The following is a 23,289-nucleotide window of genomic DNA, read 5'->3' as shown; positions in this document are numbered from 1 at the left end:
TACAAGAGCTGAGACCTGGACCATCAAGGTCGATATTTTAATACTTTAGCACACAACTAACTTATCTTCTACTCCCTCTCTCTCAGTCTACAGGGCGTGTGCATATCCCTAGGTCGTCAATTTGACCAACCTAATACAAGTCATATATTACAAAAAATATACCAATATAAACTTCAGATGTTCTATTTTCAAACGGTATAATTTTTATGTTATATACTTTATATTAGAGTGATAAAATTGGTAACCTAGATATACGTGCAGGACTTGTATACTGAAACGGGGGGAGTAATGAACTTATCAACACTGATACAATTTTATCAAATGGGAAGGTTCATTGATAACACTCACAATTTGCTTTCTATAAGTTTGCTAATATTTTCTTTGTGTTTTGGGCATGCAATATGAGCCATGCTTTTAATGGGAACATATTATTCAAGAAGTTTAAGCTAGAAATAAGGGAAGACTAATCTATGTATTTGAGACCTTCGAAGCTGGGAGGATGAAAAATTGTGATCATTGAAGAACAATGTCAAAAAACGTTGTCCTTTTCGTTACAACGGTGATGAAAGTTGATGAAGAAAAAACATCCTTTCTAGACAACTACTTAGAATTTGATGATAATAGCACCTCGAAGAGTTGACTAAATATTGATGAACAATTTTCATAAACGTACGTGATCCATATCAAAGATTATGTTTAATTCGATTAGATTTTCTAATATTTTTATGTGCAAAGATCATCGTGTTGCTTACCGCCATGAAACCAATAGAAGAAGTAAAGAAAAACAAGGCGACAAGCAAGGAGCTACTCGAAACATCCTCGAGATTGAACTCCTTTTGCTAGAATGAGTAATACACAGGCATAATATCAACAAGTGTGTCAAGTCTTGCGGTGTTTGAGGACAACTATTTTTCAACTTGTAAAAATATCATGTAACAAATTCTGATCCAAATATTGTATTGGCACAGAATGCGCAACTATACGTGAAATTGCGAGGAGTCAAAAAAAGGGACGGATTGTGGGTAATCGTAAATTGATCCAAATATTTTAATGCATTTTACTACATATGAACTCTTGCTTCTTATAAAATTTGAATTGCAAATTAAAATAATTTTCAAAATTGAAGCAACACGGTGATAATACTAGAAATGGTACAAATATAGATATCTTAACTGTTCGTTCCACTCCACTCTCCTCCAAGATCGAAAAACATGTGGATCTTTCCATGGGGAACGGTTTGTTCATTCTAGGACTTTCCCAGATCAAACGTCAGGTGGATATTGGGGTCCAAAGAAAAACACACATGACCGGTGTGAGGCTTGACACATATAGGTCCTGCCTAGGGACACGTTGGATGCATCCTTATTCTTAAATACTCCCTCCGTCTAGGTGTATAAGGCTACTTCCAATGCATGGATGCTTACATGAGGTGCTAAGCACATTAAAATCTTTAGCAACTAAAGCCCCCAATGCATAGGTGCTTAACTTGTTGGTGCTAAGCATCCTTCATTTAATGGTTTTGCAACTAAAATTCTTCATGCATTGGTGGGATTCTTTCATTTAAGTCTTTTGCCTAGGTTCTCACTCTTAGCCTTGTTTCTTCCTGGGATCACTACACTCATCTCTCTCCTCTTAATTACCTTGCCACATCAGACTTTTTGCCTACATGGCATCCTTAGCACCTGTACAAGGTGGAGCATTGGGAGGGGCCTAAGTTATATTAGGTTGTCCACCACGACCAAGGCGGAGAGGAAAACTAGAGAACTTAATGTTTATTTGCTAATTAATAGCATTGCATGCAATGAACCAAACACTACATATCGTGTTTGATAGTTTTAAGTCACTGAAAGCATATACGCTCCACATCTCTTATTAGTTGATATGTCAAGAAACTAGAAACGAGGTAGGAGTTAATGCACCACGCCTAAGTGTTTTGGGATTATTTGGTTTTCGTAAGGTGGCTTATACACCTAGACAGAGGGAATAGATGCAACCAATTACTTATTTTTCTTCTTCTTGCAACTATGCCACATCATGAAGTCATGCATGTGGTCATAAGTTACAATTTATGCACTAATCGAACCATGCAATCGTGCTGCCTCAACAATCGTGCGTGTCAATTTGTTTCACTAATTAATTTTTGTGTGGGCATAGATGCCACGGCTTGGAGCAAATATATGCAGGTCATCTTATACACTTTTATGTAGGCACCCCGTTGACTTCAATCCAACATTTTTCTCTTTTTATACAATATATTTTTACCACATTCTTTGTATGCTTTATTGTTTTTAAAATATAAACTGAGATCATTCTTAAAAAAAAATCATAATAGTTTTAGTTTTTCAGCATCTATTTATACATTTGTTTTGAACGTGCGGGGCATCACCCACTTAGTATATTTTGCACGCCCATAACCCGTACTTCAGCATTTCTCGTACTCCCTCCGTTCGAAAATACTTGTTATCAAAATTGATAAAAAGGAATGTATTTATAACTAAAATATGTCTAGATAGATTTTCTTTTATTCATTTTGATGACAAGTATTTCCAGACGGAGAAAGTATCAATTAGGTGACGCCCCCTTCAGCAACCAGCAGCAACCAGCAACAGGTCCACATTAGAGTGTACACATCTCATTCCATCGGTGAGCTCAACAACTCTTCACGTAAAATGCATGGTAGTTAATACGGAGTACATATGTACGCAGAAGAAATAAAAAAAATACATATGTACTCAGCGGGGCGGATTAATACTAAACCCTTTTTGGCCAAATATAACAATAGTAATAATCCTCACTCTCGCACCTACCTACTCTGCTGCGCTGCCTACTTAACCCGTCCCCTCCCTCCATTCCCTCCAAGAAAAGCCTCAGCTTCCTCTCCAGCTAATATATCTTCCTCCCCATGACAAGTCCTTCGAGAATCTAGCTAGCTAGCTTGCTTGCTTTAGCACTTTTGGATGCCATGTAGGAACTCTCGGGGAGCCATTTGGATGCGGTCAAGCGCATGGTTGAGGAGTACCGTAGGCCCGTGGTGACCATGGAGGGCACCAGCCTGACCGTCGGCATGGTCGCGGCAGTGGCTGCCAGCGCCGTGACCAGGGTGGAGCTCGACGACTCCGCCCGCGGCCGCGTCAAGGAGAGCAGCGACTAGGTCATGAACAGCATGACCAACGGCACCGACAGCTACTACGGTGACGCCACCTCCCACCGGACCACCAAGGAGGTCAGCGCTCTCCAGAGGGAGCTCGTCAAGTACAAACTAATCCAGGAAAAGTTTATACTACTATATTTCACTTCTTGATCGTCTCTATGTATTCTTGTCTGTTACAAGATGCTTTAATGCGGGAGCCTTCGGCACCGGCAAAGACGGCCATGTTTTGCCTGCTGCGGCGACGAGAGCGGCGATGCTCGTCCGTGTCAATACCTTGCTCCAGGGATATTCTGGCGTGCGCTTCGAGATCCTCGAGACAATCATCACACTTCTCAACACCAACGTGACACCATGCCTACCTCTCCGGGGCACCCTCACTGCGTCCGGTGACCTCGTCCCGCTTTCCTATATTGCGGGCCTGGTAACCGGCAGCCCAAACTGCATGGCCACAACTCCGGATGGCACCAAGGTTAATGCCGCGGAGGCATTCAAGATCGCCGGCATCCAACATGGCTTCTTCGAGCTGCAGCCCAAGGAAGGGCTTGCAATGCTGAACAACACGGCGGTGGGCTCAGGGCTTGCATCCATGGTGCTTTTCGAGGCTAACGTCCTTGGTCTCCTTGCCGAGGTCCTGTCAGCCGTCTTCTGTGAGGTCATGAAAGGCAACCCGGAGTACACCGATCACTTGACCCACAAGCTGAAGCACCACCCTGGACAGATCGAGGCCGCCGCCATCATGGAGCACATTCTTGAAGGGAGCTCCTACATGATGCTCAAGAAGAAGCTCGACGAGCTTGACACACCAATGAAGCCGAAGCAAGATATGTATGCACTCCGCACGTCGCCGCAGTGGCTTGGCCCTCAGATTGAGGTCATCCGTTCTGCCACCAAGTCGATTGAGCGGGAGATCAACTCTGTCAACAACAACCCACTCATCGACGTCTCCCGTGGCAAGGCTATCCATTGTGGAAACTTCCAGGGCACACCCATTGGTGTGTCCATGGACAACACCAGGCTTGCCATTGCTGCTATAGGCAAGCTCATGTTTGCACAGTTCTCAGAGCTAGTGAACGACTTCTACAACAATGGTTTGCCTTCCAACCTCTCCGGCGGGCGTAACCTGAGCTTGGACTATGGCTTCAAGGGTGTCGAGATTGCAATGGCCTCATACTGCTCCGAGCTCCAATTCTTGGGTAACCCTGTGACTAACCATGTCCAAAGTGCAGAGCAACACAACCAAGGTGTCAACTCTCTCGGTCTGATCTCCTCCAGAAAGACCGCCGAGGCCATTGAGATATTGAAGCTCATGTCCTCGACATTCTTGGTCGCATTGTGTCAGGCTATAGACCTCCGCCACCTTGAGGAGAATGTCAAGAATGTTGTCAAGAGTTGTGTGAAGATGGTGGCTAGGAAGACATTGGTCACCAACAACAATGATCATCTCCAAAACGCGCGCTTTTGCGAGAAGGACTTGTTGCTCACAGTCGACCCATCAATGCAGAAGATGCATGCAGTCCTCGTGGAGAATGCCTTGGCCAATGGTGAGGCCGAGCGCGATCACTAGTAGAAAACAGGGCTATGGTCCAGGCCGGCTCAGCCCATTAGTCCCGGTTCAGTCTAGAACCGGGACCAATGTGGCCATTGGTCCCGGTTCGTGAGCCCAGGGGGCCGGCCGGGCCACGTGGGCCATTGGTCCCGGTTCGTCTGGACCTTTTGGTCCCGGTTGGTGGGACGAACCGGGACCAATGGGCCTCGCTCCTGGCCCACCACCATTGGTCCCGGTTGGTGGCTTGAACCGGGACCAAAGGCTCCCCTTTAGTCCCGGTTCATGCCACCAACTGGGACCAATGAGGTGCCTATATATACCCCCTCGCGCAAGAGCAGAGCATAGTGCTCTGTTTTTTCTGACCGAGGGGGAGAGGGCTTTGTGGTGCTCTAGCTCACCTCCTATGCACATGAGGTGTTCGATGGAATGCCCGAGCCACACTACTTAAGCTTTCTCCTCTCGAAGCTCGACCTCCAAGCTCCATTTTCCTCGAGATTTGTCTAGATTTAGCGGTCCGTCACGCCCCGTCCCCGTCTTCACCGCCGTCGATCACCCGCGCCGATCTCATCACCGACACCACCGTGGTGAGCCTCTTGTTCTTATCTTCTTTCTGAAAGGAAAAATATTCTTACTTGTATGTTTAGATAGATACTTGTATCATTTTCTTACATTTTTTATTGCATCTTATATAGTGCGATGGTTTTGGTATGCGCCCCCGTCGGCCCTCGTCCTGTCTATGATTCGGATTTGGTATGTATATTATCTTTATAACTATTGGTTCATTTATTGTTTATGAAAATTATGCCGACCAACGTGACATAGATTTTATTTATCTAGGATGTATGTGAATCGGAAATGCCAACCGACCCTATTGTCGAGAGGTTAAATTTAGTTGAAGAAGAAAACAATTTGTTGAAGGAAAAAATAAAAAAAATTGAGGAGGAGAAGATGATATTGGAGTTGCATGTTGCGGATGTCGTCGATGATCACAAGATCAAGATGGATGCAATGCGCTTGAAGATTAGAAAGATTAGAAAATATGCCATTCATACCGAGGCTTGGTATCATTATGCCGTTGGATCAATTGTTACCTTGGTTGCGATTATGATCGCATTTGTTTTCGCATTGAAATGTTTTACATAGTTTCAATGTATGGTTTAATTAATTAGATGCTCTGGAGAGCTATATGTTGTTAGATGAGAACTATGTATGCACTTTGGTTTTAATGTGATGATGAACTTCTATTAATTTGGACACTTAATTATATATAATGCACGCAGATGAACCGGCAATGGATGTACGGTGACAGACACACCCGCGAGTACATTAAGGGCGTGCATGAGTTTCTCGCGGCTGAGGCAAACAAGCAGAATGGTTTTATGTGTTGTCCATGCACTGAATGTGGGAATACGAGGTCTTACTCTAACCGGAAAATCCTTCACTCCCACCTGCTTTACAAGGGTTTCATGCCACACTATAATGTTTGGACGAGGCACGGAGAAATAGGGGTTATGATGGAAGACGGCGAAGAAGAAGAGTACGATGACAACTATGTGCTCCCTGAATACGGTGATGCTGCAACGGGGGGAGTTGGTGAAGATCAAGAGGAACCAGACGATGTGCCCAATGATGCTGCCACGGGTGAAGCTGCTGAAGATCAAGAGGAACCAGACGATGTGCCTGATGATGATGATCTCCGCCGGATCATTGTCGATGCAAGGACGCAATGCATTAGTCAAAAGGAGAAGCTGAAGTTCGATCGCATGTTAGAGGATCACAAAAAAGGGTTATACCCCAATTGCGAAGATGGCAACACAAAGCTCGGTACCATACTAGAATTGCTGCAGTGGAAGGCAGAGAATGCTGTGGCTGATAAAGGATTTGAGAAGCTACTGAAAATATTTAAGAAGAAGCTTCCAAAGGATAACGAATTGCCCGACAGTACATACGCAGCAAAGAAGGTCGTATGCCCTCTAGGATTGGAGGTGGAGAAGATACATGCATGCCCTAATGACTGCATCCTCTACCGCGGTGCATACAAGGATCTGAACGCATGCCCGGTATGCGGTGCGTTGCAGTATAAGATCAGACGAGATGACCCTGGTGATGTTGACGGTGAACCCCTCAGGAAGAGGGTTCCTGCGAAGGTGATGTGGTATGCTCCTATAATACCACGGTTGAAACGTCTGTTCAGAAACGAAGAGCATGCCAAGTTGATGCCATGGCACAGTGAGAACCGAAAGAAAGATGGGAAGTTGAGAGCACCCGCTGACGGGTCGTAGTGGAGAAAAATCGAGAGAAAGTACTGGGATGAGTTTGCAAAGGACCCAAGGAATGTATGGTTTGCTTTAAGCGCGGATGGCATTAATCCTTTCGGGGAGCAGAGCAGCAATCACAGCACCTGGCCCGTGACTCTATGTATGTATAACCTTCCTCCTTCGATGTGCATGAAGCGAAAGTTCATTATGATGCCAGTTCTCATCCAAGGCCCTAAGCAACCCGGCAACGAAATTGATGTGTACCTAAGGCCATTAGTTGAAGAACTTTTACAGCTATGGAATGGAAACGGTGTACGTACGTGGGATGAGCACAGACAGGAGGAATTTAACCTTAAGGCGTTGCTGTTCGTGACCATCAACGATTGGCCCGCTCTCAGTAACCTTTCAGGACAGACAAACAAAGGATACCACGCATGCACGCACTGTTTAGATGACACTGAAAGTATATACCTGGACAAATGCAGGAAGAATGTGTACCTGGGCCATCGTCGATTTCTTCCGACCAACCATCAATGTCGAAAGAAAGGCAAGCATTTCAAAGGCGAGGCAGATCACCGGAAGAAGCCCGCCATGCGCACCGGTGATCACGTGCTTGCTATGGTCAATGATTTACACTACGTAATCTTTGGAAAGGGTCCCGGTGGACTAGCTGTTCCGAATGATGCTGAGGGACACGCACCCATGTGGAAGAAGAAATCTATATTTTGGGACCTACCCTACTAGAAAGACCTAGAGGTCCGCTCCTCAATCGACGTGATGCACGTGACAAAGAACCTTTGCGTGAACCTGTTAGGCTTCTTGGACGTGTATGGGAAGACAAAAGATACACCTGAGGCACGGGAGGACCTGCAACGTTTGCACGAAAAAGACGGCATGCCTCCGAAGCAGTATAAAGGTCCTGCCAGCTACGCTCTTACGAAAGAAGAGAAAGAAATCTTCTTTGAATGCCTGCTCAGTATGAAGGTCACGACTGGCTTCTCGTCGAATATAAAGGGAATAATAAATATGCCAGAGAAAAAGTTTCAAAACCTAAAGTCTCATGACTGCCACGTGATTATGACGCAACTGCTTCCGGTTGCATTGAGGGGGCTTCTACCGGAAAACGTCCGATTAGCCATTGTGAAGCTATGTGCATTCCTCAATGCAATCTCTCAGAAGGTGATCGATCCAGAAATCGTACCAAGGCTAAGGAGTGATGTGGCGCAATGTCTTGTCAGTTTCGAGCTGGTGTTCCCACCATCCTTCTTCAATATCATGACGCACGTCCTAGTTCATCTAGTCGACGAGATTGTCATCCTGGGCCCGTATTTCTATACAATATGTTCCCCTTTAAGAGGTTCATGGGAGTCCTAAAGAAATATGTCCATAACCGCGCTAGGCCAGAAGGAAGCATCTCCATGGGCCATCAAACAGAGGATGTTATCGGGTTTTGTGTTGACTTCATTCCTGGCCTTAACAAGATAGGTCTCCGTAAATCGCGGTATGAGGGGAGACTGACTGGAAAAGGTACTCTTGGAAGAGACTCAATAATATGCAGGGACGGATATTCTTGGTCTCAAGCACACTACACAGTTCTATAGAACTCTACCTTGGTGACCCCGTATGTCGATGAACACAAGAACAGTCTGCGCTCCAAACACCCGGAGCAATGCGACGACTGGATTACATGTGAACACATCAGGACTTTCAGCAGTTGGTTGGAAACACGTCTCGGAGGTGACAACACTGTTTGTGATGAGTTGTACTTGTTGTCCAGGAGACCATCTTTGACTGTATTGACTTACAAAGGATACGAGATAAATGGGAATACATTTTACACGATCGCCCAAGATCAAAAGAGCACCAACCAAAACAGCGATGTCCGCTTTGATGCAGCAACCGAGAGCGGAAAGGACACATATTATGGTTACATAGTGGACATATGGGAACTTGACTACGGACCTGATTTTAAGGTCCCTTTGTTTAAGTGCAAATGGGTCAATCTGTTAGGCGGCGGGGTACAGGTAGACACATAGTACGGAATGACAACAGTGGATCTGAAAAATCTTGGGTACACTGACGAACCATTCGTCCTAGCCAATGATGTGGCACAGGTTGTCTATGTGAAGGACATGTCTACCAAACCGAGAAAAAGAAAAGATAAGGAAGCCAATACATCATACGATGAGCCAAAGCGCCACATAGTTATTTCAGGAAAAAGGGACATCCTGGGAGTGGACGGCAAGACAGACATGTCTGAAGATTATGAAAAGTTTCATGAAATTCCTCCCTTCAATGTCAAGGCTGACCCAAGCATCCTGATAAACAATGAAGATTATCCATGGTTACGGCGCAATAAGCAAATGACACAAGCGAAGAAAAAGTGAAGACTTTCTCCCGCAACTATTATGATGATACCATGCAAAATTTGTAACGGACGAACATGCTACCATTGTCCGTTTTGTACATGCACATGCTATGTGGGTGAAATTATGATATCATCCCAACTTTCAACTTTTTCAGAGTTCATTTGAAATGCTTTCATGTCTTATGGTTCGAAACTTTGATACTTCGAAAGTGATTGTCCATTTTGTACACGAAATGCATCAAGTTTTTGTCGTAACCTCTCTACTTTTTGGAACATGCTATGTGGGTGAAATGATGATACCATGCCAACTTTCAACCTTTTCAGAGTTCATTTTGAAATGCTTTCCAATTTCAGAGTCATTTAGCTCAAAGAATGAATTAATAGCAAACAGAATGAACTACAAAACTTTTATGAAAATAAAAACAATCAATTAAAATATTATGTTATGATCAACTAAAATAAAACTATAATATTCTTCAATAGCAAAAACAATATAATTTTTGTGACCTGAAATCAAACTATAAGTATTTAATTGTAAGTATAAATAAAAAATAAATAGCAAAGAAGAAAAAAATTCTATTTTTATAGTAAAGTTATTCATAAACTAGTGATTCACACAAATTTTATAAAATTCAAATTTAAACTAATCAAAATTTTAAAACTAATGGCACTAACAGAAAGTTTATAATTTTTGTGACCTAAAATCAAAAATAAATCACTAAAAAACTATAAGTATTTAGTTGTAAGTATAAATAAAAAATAAATAGAAAAAAATTCTATTTTTATAGTAAAGTTATTCATAAACTAGTGATTCACACAAATTTTTAAAAATTCAAATTTAAACTATTCAAAATTTAAAACTAATGGCACTAACAGAAAGTTTATAATTTTTGTGACCTAAAAGCAAAAAGAAATCACTAAAAAACTATAAGTATTTAGTTTTAAGTAGAAATAAAAAAATAAAAAACCAAAAAAATGTAGAAATAAAAAAGAAAAAACCAAAAAAAATGCCTCCTACTGGGCCTCCACGGCTTGAATACAACTAGAAACCCTACATGGGCCAGGATTCAGGCCCGCAGAAGGCCCAATAGGCCCACAGTCAGTAGCAAGTTTAGGCCCGAAAGCCTGCATTAGAGAGGAGCTCGAATGGGGAGGAACACCAGGGCTTATAAACCAATGCCGGCGCCCTTCAGCTAGCGATGTGGGACTAAACTTTTGGGCGCGGGGCAGCACAAGGCCATTGGTCCCGGTTGGTGGCACCAACCGGGACTAAAGGGGGCATTGGTCACTGTTCGTGGCGCCAACCATGACCATTGCCCCCCCCCCTTTAGTCCCGGTTGGTGCCACCAACCGGGACCAATGGCCTTTGCTTCCCGCCCTTTGGGCTGCCGAAAAGAGGCCTTTGGTCTCGATTGGTGGCACCAACCGGGACTAATGCCCCCCTTTAGTCCCGGTTGCTGCCCCGAACCGAGACTAAAGCCTCTGCTATATAAGGCCACACTTTGAAATTTTTCACTCTCATCTTGCAGTTGCCGCCCCTGACGACGCCGACGCCGCCAGGCTGTCCCGACGCCGCCCGCCCCGGCCCGCCCCCATCGTCGCCGTCGCCTGCGCCCCTGCCCCGACGCGCGCCGCCCCGGCCCGCCCCCGTCGCCGTCGCCCGCGTCCCTGCCCCAACGCGCACCGCCCCGTCCCGCCCTCGCCGTCGCCCGCGCCGGCCCCTTGCCCGCCGCCCACCGCCCCGGCCCGCCGTCGCCGTCGCCCGCGCCCCCTACCCCAAGCGCGCGCCCACTGCCCCGTCGCCATCCTCGCCGCCGACTCCGCGGTCCTCCTGGTCCGGCCGGCGCCCTCCCTAGCTAGCATTTTTTCATATATATGCTTTTTTCATATATATGCTTGTTTTATATATATATATGTATATATGTTCTCTGTGTATATATATATGTTCATGTATATATGCAAAAGATAGTTTTTTAGAAAAATTAGGATTTTTTTTCTGTTCATAGATTTTTTTTGGTGAATTAATTATTGTAAATATGAAAATGTTTGTATATTCATATGAACAATGAATTAGAAGAGGGAGAAGAAGAGGGGGTCGAGAGGGGGTCTAGGGTCGCCGAGGGGTCGAGGGTCGTCGAACATGAGAGGAGGAAGAGGATAAAAAAAGAAGAGGAATAAGAAAAGAAAAAAGAGGAGAAGAAAGAATAGAGGAGAAGATCTCCTCTATTCTCCTCTATTCTTTCTTCTCCTCTTTTTTTTCTTCTTCTTCCTCTTTTTTTTATCGGGAACGAGGGTCGTTGAGGGTTGCCGAGCGGTAGAGGAAGAAGAGGATAAAAAAGAAGAGGAAGAAAAAAAAGAGAGGGGTCGATGGTCGCCTAGGGGTCGAGGGTCGAGAGGGGGTCTAGGGTCGCCGAGAGGGGAGAGGAAGACGAGGAGAAATAAATAAGAAGAAGAAAAAAGAAGAAAAAGAAGAGGAGAAGAAGAAAGGAATAGAGGAGAAGAAGAGAAAAATAGAATATATATTCTATTTTCTCTTTTCTCCTCTATTCCTTTCTTCTTCTCCTATTTTTTCTTCTTTTTTTTCTTCGACACGTGGGGGGGGGGGGTCGAGAACGTCGGACATTCATGAGAGAGGCGAGGAAGAAGGGAAAGAAGAGGGAGAAGAAGAGGAGAGGAAGAAGAGGAAGTCTTCTCCTCTATTCTTTCTTCTCTTCTTTTTTCTTCTTCTTCTTACTCTTTATTTTATCGGGAACGAGGGTCGTCGAGCGGTAGAGGAGAAACCCTAAATAAAAAGTATCGTCGGTGTGAGATACATGTACCATCGGTGTCGGACACTACATCCACATCCCACAAGTGGCGCGGGCTTCGACGCCCACGTCACTTGTGGGACGTGGATGTAGTGTCCGACACCGACGACCACATGTATCTCACACCCACGATACTTGCTATTTAGGGTTTCCTCTACCGAAAAGAAGAGGAGAAATAAATAAGAAGAAGAAAAAAGAAGAAAAAGAAGAGGAGAAGAAGAAAGGAATAGTGGAGAAGAAGAGAAAATAGAATATATTCCTTTCTTCTTCTCCTCTTTTTTTTCTTCTTTTTTTTCTTCGATCTTCTCCTCTAGCTATTCCTTTCTTCTTCTCCTAGTGTCAAAGTATTGAAGAAATCCATGCCTTCATCATTAGCCGGAAGTAACCAGGGCATGTTGGTACGAAGTTCTGCAAAATTGTTCTGGAATGGAGTCCCGGATAGAATAATCCGCCTTTTGGTATGAATTTAGCAAAGGCCTTCCAAATAGCGATATTTGGAAGGCTCTTTCTGAACTTTGTACCAAAAAGTGAATTATCCTATCTGGGACTCCGTTCCAGAACAACTTTGAAGAGCTTCGTACCATCATGCACATGTTACTTTCGCCTAATGATGAAGACATGGTTTTGTTGAATCCTTTGACACTAGGCAACCTCCCGACCCCTCGGCGATCCACTCGAACATGAGAGGAAGAAGAGGGTCGTCTAGGGGTCGAGGGTTTCAGGGTCGTCGAGGGTTCGAGGGGTCGAGGATCGCCGAGGGGTCGAGAGAGGTTTCCTAGTGTCAAAGTATTGAAGAAATCCATGCCTTCATCATTAGCCGCAAGTAACCTGGGCATGTTGGTACGAAGTTCTGCAAAGTTGTTCTGGAATGGAGTCCCGGATAGAATAATCCGCCTTTTGGTACGAATTCAGCAAAGGCCTTCCAAATAGCGATATTCGGAAGGCTCTTTCTGAACTTTGTACCAAAAAGCGAATTATCCTATCCGGGACTCCGTTCCAGAACAACTTTGAAGAGCTTCGTACCATCATGCACATGTTACTTTCGCCTAATGATGAAGACATGGTTTTGTTGAATCCTTTGACACTAGGCAACCTCCCGACCCCTCGGCGATCCTCTCGAACATGAGAGGAAGAAGAGGGTCGTCTAGGGGTCGAGGGTTTCAGGGTCGTCGAGGGTTCGAGGGGTCGAGGATCGCCGAGGGGTCGAGAGAGGTTTCCTAGTGTCAAAGTATTGAAGAAATCCATGCCTTCATCATTAGCCGGAAGTAACCAGGGCATGTTGGTACGAGGTTCTGCAAAGTTGTTCTGGAATGGAGTCCCGGATAGAATAATCCGCCTTTTGGTACGAATTCAGCAAAGGCCTTCCAAATAGCGATATTCGGAAGGCTCTTTCTGAACTTTGTACCAAAAAGCGAATTATCCTATCTGGGACTCCGTTCCAGAACAACTTTGAAGAGCTTCGTACCATCATGCACATGTTACTTTCGCCTAATGATGAAGACATGGTTTTGTTGAATCCTTTGACACTAGGCAACCTCCCGACCCCTCGGCGATCCTCTCGAACATGAGAGGAAGAAGAGGATAAAAAAAGAAGAGGAAGAAGAAAAAAAAGAGGAGAAGAAAGAATAGAGGAGTTCTTCTCCTCTATTCTTTCTTCTCCTCTTTTTTTCTTCTTCTTCCTCTTTTTTTTATCGGGAACGAGGGTCGTCGAGGGACATAGATGTAGTGTCGTCTTTGTTGATATATATCCCCTCCCGATAGCTTACTATGATTAGGTAGCTAGTTCTACGTTTGGCACTAATATATCCATCTGTCATGTTTGAATAATAATTGCCATGTTGTAAATATTTGTAGAAACTATGGACACCGCCCTAGACGAAGCAATAAAAGAAGCGTTGTTGAGGGACATAATCGCAGAAGGAAGTGATGCCATCTCGTTGTTTCTCAACGAAACCAATGGTCTGGAAGGAGAGGGTGAACAAGCTGGCTACGGTGACCTAATGCCGGTGCAAGAAGAAGAACATGAGGACGGCTCCGGTGACCCAATTCCGGTGCAAGAAGGAGACCGTGATGACGGCTCCGGTCACCGAACCGAGTCCGGCCAGGTATATATATTAGTTAAGCCTATGCTGACTAGCTGATTGATGCATTCATTGTTTTGGTATGTACACATATTAATTAAGTCTTTGTTCTTTTTTCTAGCCCTCCGGATCGAGCACAACTTCGGTAAAGAGACGAGGCCCGAAGAAAAAGTTGAGCTCGGATGAAAAGTTTGAGATCATAGCAATCGCGCCCGACGGCCAACCTATTGAGCCCCTCCGGACAAAGAGCGCATTTGTTGCTCAGTGCGGGGTTCTGGTTAGGGACAAGATCCCGATAAGCATCCAGCAATGGTTTAAGCCAGCTACAGAAGACCCTGAGGTTTCTTATGTCAATGATATGCAGAAAAATGATCTTTGAACTGAGCTGAAGTCAAATTTCACCCTACCGCCTGAGGATAATCCAGAGAACCTAGTTAAAGAGAAATTAATCAAGTCTTTTGCTCTGAAGAGGATGACAGAACTATTCAGGAGGTGGAAGAAAGAGCTGAATAAGTTTGTTGAAAATAATGAGACACCAGAATTCAAGGGCAGATATGAGAAGATCAGAGATCACTGGCCCGCATTTGTGTCCCACAAGACATCGGAAAAGAGTCAGAAGATGTCGGCGACAAACAAGCAAAATGCTGCGAAGAAGAAGCTTCACCATCGCACGGGGTCAGGTGGCTACCTCGTAGCCCGGCCTAAGTGGTCCAAGACTGAGAATGATCTGGTTCATAAAGGGATCGAACCAGAGACAATTAACTGGCCAGACCGTTGCCGGACTTGGTTCTTCGGGGCTGGCGGAACCTTAGACCCTGTAACAGGGAAGTGCATTTGGACGAACGATCAAATGGACATACCAGTCAGTAAGCTTAAGCAGTATATCAAAGCAACGCAGGAAGGGACGTTCTTTCCAGACAGAGAGAACGACGAGCTCACAATGGCCCTCGGAAATCCTGAGCACCCTGGACGGACACGAGGAACGCCAGGCTCCGTTCCGTGGAAGGTTGGGTTTCCGGACGCAGGCGGTTACAAATCCCATGAGAGGAGGAAAAAAGTGTAGCAGACCCAAATGCAGGCGCTGCAAGCAAGGGTAGACGCGATAGAGGAACGAGAAGCAAATCGCAGCAAACGTACTGCCGAAGCCTCCCCCGAAGCTACCCCGCCATCTCAGCGCAGAAGCAGCGTGGCTTCCACCGAGCTGCTTCAGCCGGAGCATGCCTTGACGGCTCCTGCCAGCTATCCCGTGGATGCTATAACGGAGTCTCAAAATTGCCACCTTATGACGCAATGGATGAATTTGAAGGTCAAGGCGGCTGTTGGCTCTGTTTATCCTATTGAACCCGGCGCAACTTTTCACTGCCGGCCTATTCCAGAAGGATATGCTAGGGTGATGGTGGATGAGATAACGGAGGGATTTGAGGACCTCCAGCTTGACCACCCTACCGGTGAAGGGGAGACTCGGTTGGGGTCTGCTCTGAAGACTCCATGCCTATGGCGGAAGGATCTCATCAACCTTCCGAACTGGACGCCTCCGCCTCCTCCTCCTCCTCCTCCTCCGGCAAGTCAGGGCACTCCGCCTCCACCGCCTCCTCCTCCGGCGAGTGACGATCAGGGCCCTCGGCCGGCTCCTTCTCCGGCGCGTGGTGGCACTCCGCCTCCTTCTCCGCCTGCGCCGACGCGCTCGAGCAGCCAGCCTCCTCCTTCTCCGCCTCGTCAGCAAGGGCGGAAGAGACATGCCGCCGCTCCAGCTGCTCCGGCGCGTCGTAGTCCTTCTCCTCCGCCTCTTAAGCATGTAAAGAAAACAACCGCTCCGTCTGCTCAGTCGGCGTCTAGCAGTACAACCAGAGGCAGGAGGACATACAGATTCGGTCCTTCTCTGAAGACTCCAGACAAGTTACCATATGAGAGGACCCTGGAGGAGAACGCCGAGATCGCGCGAGAAGAAGTGAGGAACTTCTTTGAAGGGGTGAAAGCAAAGAAACATCCACCTCTGGAGGAGAAGGTGGATCGGGTGAAAGTGAAGCGCACTCTGGCTGCCCTGACAAAACCACCGAAGTCTAATCCGCCGAAAGGAAACTATGACCGCATTATTGGAAAGGAATTTGCCGAAGCGGAGCGGTCGGGAAGTACTGTCAGTGATCAAAGGCTGAAAGAACGACGAGCTGGGAAACAAATTGCCCAGCTCGACGAACAAGCGAAGCAATCATGCCCCCCGCTCAAGGTGCCTAGCCACAACGTCGCTAATGATCCGAGGATGGTGCTCGGTTATAGCAATCTTGCAGATTACCTGCCCGACGAAGTACATTATGAACCCATGGAAATGCAGATACAAAGATACGAGTACGGGAAGCCTCTCGTCAAAGATGAAAGATCTCTATCAACGATGATGCGAAGATTGCATGATTGGTACTTGAAAATCTGCAGAGACTCTGGGGGGAGGAGTACTTTGTATGTGAAAGTTAAAAAGGAGCATGACCTCGTTGGAATTGATCTGTTGCCTATTCCATTTGAGGAGTTCTATCAGTTTTTCAATCAATTGGCCCTCGATAAAGCAACTGTCACCTGCTACTGTCTGTAAGTAGTACTACTTCTGTCATTAAGTTTCTCTATATAGCTTAGCTCTTTCATTGCATGCATTTATTATCATCCTCACTATATTATGCAGATTGAAGATCGTCGAATTGAAGAAAAGACAAGTCGGTGATATTGGGTTCATTAACACATATCTCATAGATGCAACTCAGGTTAAATTTCATGCCGCAGAAACCGAGGCCAGCATGCTACAATCATTGATAATAAATCAAAACAAAGATATAATACTCTTTCCTTACAACTTCAAGTGAGTGTTACTGTCTTGTGCGTATTCGGTTTCCCTTATATATTAGTCAAGGTTATAGTAATGTAATTGATGAGTTATGCATGCGTGTGCAGTTTCCACTATATTCTCCTACATATTAAGCTTGAGCAGGGACTAGTAACCGTCTTAGACTCAAGACGAAAAGATCCCAAGGACTATGCAGACATGACTCAAATACTCGAGAAGTAAGTTAAATCGATCATTATCCACCATATCAGCAACTTTGTTCATTTCCTGATATATCAAGTAATTGTTTTCTTTGTCCGGCAGGGTTTGGAGAAAATTCACCAGAAAAGCTCCGGGACTGCCGAAGGAGCTGCAATTTAGACACCCGAAAGTAAGTACTAACTATAGTAGCATTTTAAGCGCATCTACTAGTCATTCAAGCGCTAGTTTCATCAATACCATTTGGCATTCTTGCTTATCAGTTTGATTAACCTCTATTTCTTGTAAAGTGGTTGTGGCAGGAATAAGGAATGATTTCTGTGGATACTATGTTTGCGAGTCCATCCGCCACACGACCCGTGAGCGGTGCTACACTGACGAACAATATGAAGTACGTAAATAACAACATTCACAATTTTATTTTATTACCATCATTTGTGTTGAGTTTCATTCATACATATATATATGTATTGACCCCCTTCTTTAAATTAGATGTTTCGGAAGCGGGATGAACTTCTAGCACCAGCTCGCATGCGAGCAATTCAAGAGGAATTGGCGGCATTCTTTCTTGACCACGTGATCCCTGAAGACGGAGAATTCTATGTTGACCTGAGTCCATATGATTATATTTGTAAGAGATAATTATTGTATATATGTAGCCGGTAGTGTCAGATAGATATACGAGAACTTGTTGTTCGATCAATCTCTCGGAGAAGGAGAGGTGGTCGATATCACTTCTCTCTGTATGCATATATGTTCATGACGATCTTCTGTTTCCTTCGTTTGCTTACTAGCTAGCCAGCGTGTCTAGTCCTCTCTATACGTATGTATAGTACGTAGCGTCGACCAAGCACGGACATAAGAGAGGACACTTCTCTCTATTAATTATAGCTAGCTAACACAATATATGAAACACCTAAATTAACCCCCCAAAACCCCCAACCCCCCCCCCCTTTCAAAAAAGAAACAAAAACCCCATCCACAGAAATGCTGACGCGTGGATGCCTATTGGTCCCGGTTGGTGCCACCAACCGGGACCAAAGGGTCTCCTGCCTGGGCTCTGCGCACTGCCCACGTGGAGGCCCATCAGTCCCGGTTATGGATTGAACCGGGACTAAAGGGTCGGGGTATTAGTACCGACACTTTAGTCCCAGTTCAGGAACCGGGACTAAAGGCCCTTACGAACCGGGACTATAGGCCCTTTTTCTACCAGTGGATGTGGAGACATCAGTGTTTGCTAAACTTGCCATGTTCGAGCAAGAGCTCCGTGCAGTGCTGCCAAAGGAGGTCGAGGCTGCTCGGAGTGCCGTGGAGAACGGTACTGCCGCACAGCCGAATCATATCATTGAATGCCCAACATACCCGCTCTACCGGTTCGTGCGCAAGGAGCTTTGGACAGAGTACTTGACCGGGGAGAAGACAAGGTCTCCTGGTGAAGAGGTGGACAAGGTGTTTGTTGCCATGAACAAGGGCAAGCACGTCGACGCACTGATGGAGTGTCTCAAGGAGTGGAACGGTGAGCCCCTTCCTATCCGCTGAAGAACGAGAAGTTGAAGAGAAGATAGTGTGCTTCAGAGTTAAGAAGGATTCAGATGTTTTTAGTTTATAAGTAATAATGTTGTGTTTTCAGTTGGGTTTCCTTTGAAGTCGATGTTTTGTAATGTTCTCATGGAGTTGATCAGTGGCGAGTACTGATCGGTGGTATCTCCGTAGTGGCTAGTTCCATCAGCACAATGTGATGGCTTTTTTCCGAATTCTTAGTCTTGTATTCAGTTATCCCTATTTAAGTGTTCTATTTACCAATTTCAGTCTGAAATGTAATAAGGCACTTAATACGTTGTTCTCCGACTTAACTTTGCGCTAGGAAAATATTTTAGATAAATAAATATTTTTATTTCTTTGTTGGTGGCCGAACACAGATATTTTCTTTTGGCAGCAGAAAAGTTCATGAAACCAAAATACGAGGTTCACACGTAATTTAAAGGGCATTCAAAATAAGCTTGCAAGACGAAAGGCAAGGAGCACTCACAAAACCATCTAGAGAGTCCATTCGAATATTGTCACGCCCACAAGAGCTGTAACATGTGTGCATACTTGTAGATAACGTGTACTTATTATACAAAACAATGTTATTTCTTATTAAAACTGATTTTGCACTTTATCCCAAAGAAGAAAATAGAGGAAGTATGCTCCCGACATGTCCAAGGTTGGCATGTCTTTTCAGTGTATCCCCAAGTGTGATTCAAAAAGCAAATTTCACTGCCATGCATGCGTGGTCACGGTGTGTACTGCCCGTACGCCGGGTTCCTGTTTCATGAGAAAATTCAAACCCCGCATCCGCATGAACTCGTGAGGCACATGCCGCGTGCAACCATCTCCGTACATAACTAATAATTACCTCGTTGATCCTACCATAGCCACCATAAACATGAATACATGAAATCCGGACACCGGCACGTGAGTCATGACGGGGGAATCCGACCCGAAGGAGGTCGTAGTTGACCGGTCCGTTGCTTGCTATCATGACTTGAATCATCAATATAACTACAAAACTTTGTGTTGTTGGATGGATCTAAAAGGACGGCTGGGATCGATCGGAGTGTGGGCTTGATCCGTGGAAGGTGGGAATGGACCAATGAGAAATCAACGGACCCCACCGTGGGAGGGAGGGCGGGCGATTGATTCATTGATGGATGGATGGATGGATTGATTGTTGAGTGGATCGAGAAACCTCTCCCGACGATTCATCTGAGCGAGCGGAGTCAGATTCATCTCCCTCCCTCTCCCTCTCCCTCCGCCGCTGCCGCCGTCGCCCCCATCCCCACCGTCGACAGCCACCGCCTCCTCTCCTTGAGGCCGCAATTCGAGCAGGCGAGCAGGCGGCCCTCGCAGTGGCTTCGCCCGTTGGTGACCTTGGACGCGGCGAGGCTGCACGACTTCTTCTCTTCTCCTGCGTGGCAGGCCACCTCTCACTGCCTGGGTCCTTGCTCCTCTGACGTGAGGAGAGAGGCCCGGCCGGCTGCTCCTTTCTCCTCCAATGCAATGCAATGCAATGGAGCTCGCCGGCGTCACCAGGGCCACCAACAGGCAACAGCAGCGACTTGCTTGGGCGGCGACGTCCTCCTCCAAGCCCCCCATCCAAATCCCTCCCCGCTCAAGGTAAGGTACCCACATCCCCACCTTTATGCGATTGGATTTCCCTGCCCTTATGCGATCCATACGCAGAATATCCCCTCCTGCAGTATTTCAACCGTATTACAACCCAAATGTGTATAATCTGTGATGAATACGTAATTAGCTGCTGCATTGTGACACATATATTTAATTGTGTAAGCACATGATCCTGTGCTCCTGTATCTCCATTACTTATTTATTAGTAGTTTTAAATCTGTTGCCCACGCTAACTGTCGTTCGTTTATGGAAGGCCAAGAGTGAGTTCTCTCTTCCCATGTCTGCGCCAAGAGACTACACCATGGCAATGCCTGAAGATGGTGTCGGCGACCTTCCGATATACGATCTGGATCCCAAGTCCGCCGGCTTCAAGGAACACTTCAGTTATAGGATGAAAAAAGTACCTTATATGCCTACGGCCTTATCTATGCCGACGGCTGCCATAGGCATAGATGGAGCTATGCCGACGGCAGCCGTAGGCATAGTAAGGCCGTCGGCATATATCGATCTATGCCTACGGCAGCCGTAGGCATAGTTAGGCCGTCGGCATAGAGGTGGCCCTCGTGGCCCAGGGATAGATGGCGGGCTGACGCCGTCAAATCTATGCCGACGGCCCTGACGGCGGCCATCGGCATAAATATCATCTGTTTTTTTATTAGGAGCTGCCACATGGCAGAGCTATGCCGACGGCAAAGCCGATGGCATAGTTTTCCATGTATGCCTACGGCCTTGCCGTGGGCATAGCCTCGCCACATGGCGCCTCTTGGTAGCCCCTGGCCGAGAACTATATCATCTGTTTTTTTTAAATTATTTTTATGTTTCTAAAAGTTATAATTTGAATAATTTAAATCTAACTTATCTAAACTTAAACATACACAAATTATACATCGTTTTCGGGTAGAATTTTCCATAGATTATGAATATACAGTTTGTTTTTGTTTGAGTTTGTTAGAAATGTGACCTCATGTACTCTTGCATATAGGTCCTTATAGTTTGTTAAAATCATAAGTAATTGATACTTGGATCGATTTTGACAAATTTTATATGGTTTTTATCAGAACCTTGAAAGGATTATGTTGCTATACTATTTTTCAAATTTGAACAAACTTAAATCATGTTTGCTTCAAATTTACAGAAAACACCCTTTTGTTTTAAGTTTTTTGTATATTTTTCATACCTTGGCCAATCGAGACAAATTTTATATCTACATCCATCAGATTGTTTCAAGGATTGTGGTGGCAGACGCAAACACCCGGCAACCGGCTCCGGAGTGTGACTCCTTCATGGACGGCGATGCCGTTGACACTTGGAGGAGGAAAACGGCCACGTTGGGTCGACACGGAGGGAATCTTATGGTGGGTTTGGCCCAAACCTTGTTCTCAAGTGTTCCTATGGGCTGACCTATCATAACCAGGTGAAAACGTCTATTGGTCAAATCCCGTCTGACGAAATTCAAAGGCATAGATCTCCGGGTCAACTGGTCCAGGGTTAGGCCGGTTGGGGGCCTTCGGGGGGGGGGGATAGCAATGCCACCAGAGCATTGCGCCGGGTCCTCATACATGTCTTAAGGTGTGGTGGCATGTCTGAAGAGGCAATATGCGGCTCTGTGTGAGGTCCCCCCCCCCTCACGGACGACAATGAAATCGAAGTAATCCCTCTACGGTTTTGGCATTGCATGAATATTTCTGAACACTCGGAGCGTGATCAATTCATGAAAATTGTACACGGTGCAGACACATGTGATATAATAGGCATTGCAATTTCTTATATTTTTTAAAGATGCAAGAGTATGTGAAAAAAAACCACTACGGATTGTTCTTCGCGTGTCTACGTGTGTGGCCAGGGGCCTTCGGGGGCTAGCTATGCCACCAAATCTTGCGCTGGATCCTCTTACATGTCTGGAAGTGTGGTGTCAGGTGCAAACACCTGTCATGCGGCTCCAGAATGTGACCCCTTCACGGAAGGCGCTGCCGCCGGCACTTGGAGGGAGGAAACGTCCGCGTCGGGTCGACACGAGGGGGATCCGGTGGTGGGTTGGGCCCAGTCGGGGGCCTTCGGGGGTACCAATGCCACCAAAACTTGCATTGTGTCTTAATATATGTATACAAGTGTGATTTAGTGTTGAAATAGCCAACGGAGCAACGGGCAGCACACTTCCTTCACAAAACCGGACACGTTCTCTCTCGATAACCAGATACTACCTTGGAGATGGTGTACTTTACAAGTGGCCTCCTGTGAGGCTTCTGCCAAACATGCTCAAACTTTTACCACACCCTACAAGGGCCATGTGACTACACCATGCCAGGTTCCGAGGATTTTTGGCATCGTATGATTTCCCGTAGATTTTAACGGCTAGATCTGGCATGCCCCGAGGTACATTCACCCTGCGGTGGTGGGGCCTCCCCCTCCTTTGGTTGCACTAGGCCTACACATACCGCAAAGACATCGTATGTGATTTAACAAAGCACTTCTGGACATCATTTCAGGTGGTCGCCAAGCAGATCTGCAATTTCCCGCATTGAAACCCTACAGATGCAATAAATGTCTCAAATATTGCAGGTGGCCCAAAAAAATGCCATGTCCTGGCACGTGACATGCAATGGCCCCCTTTGAGAGCACGAGAAGTTTCAAGGTCAACGAAGCAACGGGCATCACACCTCCTTCACAAACTAAACACGTTCTCTCTCGATAGCCAGATAATACCTCGGAGATGGAGCAGTTTACAAGCGACCTCCGGACAGGCTTCTACGAAACAGGCTCAAACTAGCCCTGTACGTATTTTTTTCATAGCACTGAAGTTTGTGTTTGTGCTAAATGGAACACCTGATGCACTTGTCTTGGTACTGCTTTTGTTGCTGTGATGGTGTGGTGTTCAAACAGTT

The 23,289-nt window shown here is 45.8% G+C and overlaps 1 pseudogene; it reads left to right on the top strand.

Moving 5' to 3' along the window:
• Positions 1-2,974: 2,974 nt before the first annotated feature.
• LOC125540544 (phenylalanine ammonia-lyase pseudogene) lies at positions 2,975-18,775 on the top strand (annotated as a pseudogene).
• The last annotated feature ends 4,514 nt before the right edge of the window (positions 18,776-23,289 follow it).

Source organism: Triticum urartu, chromosome 2A, assembly GCF_056163025.1.
Source record: "Triticum urartu cultivar PI428250 chromosome 2A, HENAU_Tu73, whole genome shotgun sequence".
Lineage (NCBI taxonomy): Eukaryota > Viridiplantae > Streptophyta > Magnoliopsida > Poales > Poaceae > Triticum > Triticum urartu.
The sequence above is the reverse complement of the archived record's forward strand: the minus strand, read 5'-3'. Positions and strand labels throughout refer to the sequence as shown.